At 29.1% G+C, this 6,274-nt stretch overlaps 1 pseudogene; it reads left to right on the top strand.

The window, feature by feature from the left end:
* Positions 1–400: 400 nt before the first annotated feature.
* LOC112592917 lies at positions 401–5,982 on the top strand (annotated as a pseudogene).
* The last annotated feature ends 292 nt before the right edge of the window (positions 5,983–6,274 follow it).

Raw genomic sequence — 6,274 nt, 5'->3', positions numbered from 1 at the left:
GACATTTGTGTCTTCGTTATCTTATTATTGAATGGTAAAACGATCGTATGAATGCTTTTGTAATAACAAATAGAAAATAGCTTAAAATTATTCCAAAGTCTGATTCATGGATTAAAACGCCGTGCGCCTCAATGGTTTTGACCATGTCAGTCGCAAATGACTGGCAAAACACGTCGTGGAAAGTCATAATTTAACTGCTTTGCTGGAAATACATCATATTCCGATACCGAATACCGTTGGGAACACGTCTGGAGTTGCCGATAATAAGAGCCGGCAGTCAAGTTGATTTCCACCAAGCCGATCCAGGTCGAACAAACACAAAGTAATAGTAAACTGGGATATCGATGATCACATCATGTACATACTCACGTTTTCCGATAATATAGTAACGTCGTGTAGAATGGAGGTAAATTTTACGTGTACTCCGGTGGTTCAAACCTAGTCATAAGACCTGGAAAACCGTGGAAAGCCATGATTTATGTGTAGCGGCTGTCAATTTGCGAAAGATATTTCTTTGACATCGAATTCTGTAATGAAGTGATCTTAATAAGCGACTTCCGTAACGGGCAATCGTAAACGCCATACATAATAGAACCGGACAAAAAATTTGTCAGACGCATGTTTTGTTGCGCACAATTCAAACGTTGTCCATTGTACATTCGAGGTGCGAAGTTTATCGGGTACCACGCATACAATCGATGACAATAATAATATGAATTTATTATCATAACGATAATTTAAAATTTTTTATTTAATATATAGTAAGCGGTATTAAGTTATTTGTTAAACGTATTATTATAAATGCATTTTATACACAATATTCTATAATATCTTAAGTGGCTAATGTAAATTTTATTATTGTTTATCACATTATCACAAATAAGTATTTTTATTAAGAAATTTTTGATCGATTTTTATCTGATAACATCATTAATAAGTTCAATAATAGTGCTGTGAAATTAATTTATGGCGTTAGGTTAAAAAGTTAATCATAACTATTTATTTCCGATTTTTTTTTTCTATCTGTTATTACTTTTTGGAATATTAAAAATATTTTAATTATTAACTTTGAGGATAGTTTTTGTTAAAAAATTACAACTTTAGTTGGTACATTGTAAATTGAAATTTTCGGTAATTTCTTGAACAATCGATGAAAACGGAAATTGTCACGCTAAAATAGTTTTCGACAAAATCGATTTCTTTATTTTGTTATAATTTAAAAACGAATACCCTAAAAACTCATAAATTTCCACCAAACGTTCATGATTTATCAAATTAATCATGATTTTCAAAATATTATGGTTTTTTTTTTTTGTTTTTCTAAATTATTTATAAAACAATTGGGAGCTTTTTAATTTTGACTCCCATTAAAGTACCAACTAGATTCACTTTTCCTCCATAAAAGTTATTGAAGTTGAAAATCTGAAAATTTTTATTGCTCCAATAATTGATAACAGATAAAACAATTAATACACTTATAATTTTATGTAAATACATCATTGCTCCGCTTAGAATTTAAATTGTTTTTATTTACATAAATGTAACTATATTGTCTACGCGTAATGCCGTACAATTTATTATCTCAACAAAAAAAAAAAAAAAAAATCTTAATATTATATAATATATTTAACGTATAATTATTTTAGCTGGAAACTGAACCTGAAATTTTGGTGGGTCGTTATTTTTCATTGGTTTAATTTTATCATATTAATAATAGTAAATCGTTTCATAGCTGTAATTGTATTTAAGTACATCAAATATAATAATGAGTTTGGGAAATCAATGAATTGCACAATAATAATATTTAAATCGCTACCTATGTCATATTATGCGATCTGTTACTTGTTGAAAATCTTTTGATTGATATGCATCAGTGTACAGTCGTGACGATACGCATTTTCCGCACGTCATTATAATTACGCGTATAATATAATATAGTATAAATTATTATATTTATATATGAACTATGAAGACTATATAAAATACAATATATCATCGTATAAATACTGTTTCGATGGATGTCTTGATCGAAGAGCAGTGTATATAATACATAAATATGTACATAATTGCAGTCAATATTTCGGTCGAGAGATATCTGGCATACAATATATTATTATTTTATTGTTAAGATATTCATACATTGTACTTCTTATATTATTATTGTTATTTTAATGTGCACGACAGTACGATATTATAATAATGCGAGCAATAGACGTCGTGGAAAGTACTTGTACGTCAAATACTCGAGATTAGAAGAAACTTCCCGTCAATAGATAAATATACTTTAGACTTGTCCAAATTATTATTAATACGGTTCATATATAAGTATACCTACTGCGACTGTGACATCGCACCATTACAAAAACTCCAATTAAACGCTAGAAGTTTTATTTTAGTCATTAAGCTATTACTTATTTGCATTGCATGGTAATTTTATTTTTTAGACCTCAAAATTTAGTTAATAGTGTTACCATCTATATTCTAATTATTATTACAACCATTGCTTAAGTTTGAACAAATAATGCCATAAATACCTAAATTGTACCTATTCGAAGAATATCTGTAACGATAATACAAGTAATAATTAATAAGTATTCATGCACATTTTTTATTTTGTTAGTTTTGGAACTATCGTTAGAATTGAATAGACTCACAGAGAATCAATTATTAAGAATTAAAAATAAAATATTTCTTTAATTCAATCAACGAGTGCAAATTACGTATGCACCATTGACATTTTTAGATTTTCCATAAATAAATGTGTATAATAAGTAAATGTATATATATATATATATATATATATTTATTTATTTTTTTGATAATACATGCTTAAATGTTAATACTCAATTTGAATAATCTTTGTTTTGAATCGTCCAGTCAATAATAAATAAAACAGAGAGTATACTGCCTAGACACAAACTTTTTTAACAAATAAAATTTATAATTAATTAAAAAGTTAAAAAAATTGAATTGAATTTTAATAAAATTTGATAATGCGAATCGGGATTGACAAAACGTAATCGTCAATATTTCATCATAGTTTTCTAGCTGATAGCGCTAATACGCAACAGGAGCAACAGCAGCAGACCACGACATATCGGTTGCCGGAAATTATATATTTACCTATTGGCTATTTGGATAGGGTTGTCTATCGCGTGACGTTGAAGGATCAGATCCAGATACGCAATACATGTCCGGTACGCGTGTGCTTCCGGTTTCCGAAGCTGGTTGAATATTTGGTGGTATGCAAAGGTGTTTTTTGCGCTGATGGTAAGGTTGGTTGGGCGAAATATTGATGGCCAACAGCAAGTCATGCTTGTTCGCGATTAGCCCCGCGGATTTTTGTTGGACTGCCCGTAACTTTTGCGCGATAATCAGCGTAAATAAGCAAGTAGTTAGCGAACAGCAAATGCGATACGTTGCGCAAACACATCTAAGTTCACCGAAGTTATACTGAATCCCGATCAGGCTCAGAGGTTCCGGAAACTGAAACAGATGACGTGTTTTCTGAGTTGTCATAGTGTACGTTATATTTTATTGCTATTTATTAATTTTTATACGATAAAGGTACGTTTTAAAATTTGAGTACATTTTAATTATTATATTAAAATAAAATTATAAAATGTATTTATCCAAATAAATTTAGAAAATTATTATCATGTTTTAGACAATCTTTTTAATCGGTGATTAGAAGTTTTAACCAAATTTTTTGGCAGTTTTACATAAACATTAACGCTTTAAAGTTAAGAAAACCATTCAAAAATTATATTGTCTTGACGCACCTAGAAAAAAATGTTTAAAACGGTTACAATACCTATTTTCTGAACTGTAAAACGTATCGTGCTTACGGTTATATTTATTATAAAATGGATGTGCAATTGCTAATAATATATTATATAAGTACTTAATCTTGTTTATTATATTATTGTTATTATTATTATTATTGAACGGGAATATCTTGTAAAAAAAAAAAATTCACAATACTAGAGAATTGATACCTACTGTTATAGGACGTGTTATTATACTTTTGTTATTGTCGTACATTAAATGAAAGGTCTCGCCGTTCTACGACAATGGTTGTCCAAATCCTGTGGGCAGCATAGAAGTCTTCTGTTGACATACAAGTCCGTTTAACTTAGCAAACCGATTTAGTGGTAACTTATTTACTTCAATCGTATCCAGAATAGCAATAGATATCAGTATAAACCGATAAATCAATACGTTCCTGTACAAGCACCGGCGATAAAACGTTCCGGAACGCACAACCCAAAGACAATTTGCAAATGCCAAAATTCGTGTACAATTAAACGTTCAAAGTTAACACAAGGTAATCATAACTCTTCATTTTATACACGTTTAAAAACGAATAATTATATTTTAAATTTATATTGTAAGTGTTTTGTGTTCGATTGATAACTCTGTAAATAAATTTTGAACACTTATTTAGGTATATTTCATAGTTCATAATATACTTAATTTATATATACGAATGAAAAGTCTATCTTATCAAATTTCCTGTAATTTACATCAATATTCATTGGGTTGTTTTAGTTATTACTTGTTACTTGTTAGTTATTAATTATTATACATATAGTTATATGGTAACATTTTTAAGTGTAGTCCTAGAGTTGACCAGTACTGTATCGTTTCGTTTATTGTAATTTTTCATTTATAGGCAAAAGATTATGATCCGATGTGGTGAAGGAAAGGAGTATCATATACGTATAGATAAGTAGGACGTGAAGCAACTGTTTTTAAGTAATAATGTTTTGAAATTATAAACTTTTCAGGGATCTTCAAAATCGCAGACGTTTGATCATATAGTGTACACACTATACTTAAATACTAAGATATTTCCATACTAAAGGTATTCTAATTAACGAAAAATATATAATATTTAATTAAAGAGAGAGAAAGAGAGAGAGAGAGAGAGAGAGAACGATTTGTCACTATCACGTGAAATCGTCGGTGTAGTTACAACAGGTTTATGCATTTTTATCGAGCACGCAAAAACAAACAATGTAATCCGTACAATACGAACGTTTATCATATGTCATTTTAACATTTTCTAAAACAATTATCTGTACACCTACGCTCATAAATGTTATTAAGTTTCATTAAGTTATATTTGTGAGATACTGTCTGATTAGTGAAATTAACAAAGATTAACGCTATGCTTAAAGCTTATTACTATTTTTATTTTTAACTTCAATTTTATTTGGTATATATTTTGTTTTTTGATTCTGAAATTATTTAAAAATCTAAATACACTAATTGAGATACGTAGTTACTCTAACTTGATAAAAAATATCTAAATCGTTCAATTATTTAACATACACTATAATATTATTTTATTAAACTTAACCTTAATTTCACTATGAAAACCATACAATTTGTTTTTTTTTTTTAAATTTTTTACGTTTAAATTTTAAAATTGATAACATATCACTATTTTAATAAGAAATATTAATAGAAAGTCGTTATTTATTCGTGGTTTATCGAATGCACATACTTGAAGGCTGTAAACCACGCAAATTGTCACCGACGTACATTGGCGAGTTTGACACAGACAGAGATGAGCGCGGTAAACCGTGTATGTTCGACCTTAATTGTCCAGCCACCCGTTGTCTGTCCAAGGAAAGCAAACCGGCAAATGCATTCTTGGACCACTTGATCGATGGTACACATCCCGAGAACGTTTCGTCTCCGAATAATCGGTTGAAAAGTTGTGAAGTTGTGGACGATGCGTATTTGTTCGTCATAAAAGTGGGTCGGGTGGACCCATGCTGGGTGATCGCACCAGCGAAGTACAAGGATGGCTGCTCACGGTATTTTGAAACGGACTTTTAAACTAAATAAATACTTGAATACTTCCTATATATTCTACCTATTATGTTATTATACCCGAAACCTTTTAGTCTAGTTTATAACCATAGTACATTCAAATTGATTTTAATGGGTTTTTGTGGTAGTTGGTTGTTACTTGTTAGCGTGTTTATTGAAATTTTTGATTTAAAGTTTAGATAATAAATCCAAGTTACCTACTCGAATTATTATTATTAATATACTATTTTATATTGTCCACTTTTCATATTACTTGCAATGAATTTGGTTATTTTACATTTGATTAAAAATTTAAAGCTCGAGTGAACTAATATTATTACTATTTTTTTTTTTTTTTTTTATGGTAGTATTTTTTGGGGAAATGACAAACTAACATTTTATTTAACTTTGGCGAAAATATATTTAAGTCCTATTGAATGATTTTAAATTT

Source organism: Melanaphis sacchari, unplaced genomic scaffold (genome assembly GCF_002803265.2).
Source record: "Melanaphis sacchari strain LSU unplaced genomic scaffold, SCAv2.0 Contig19_pilon_pilon, whole genome shotgun sequence".
Classification (NCBI taxonomy): Eukaryota; Metazoa; Arthropoda; class Insecta; order Hemiptera; family Aphididae; genus Melanaphis; species Melanaphis sacchari.
The sequence above is the reverse complement of the archived record's forward strand: the minus strand, read 5'-3'. Positions and strand labels throughout refer to the sequence as shown.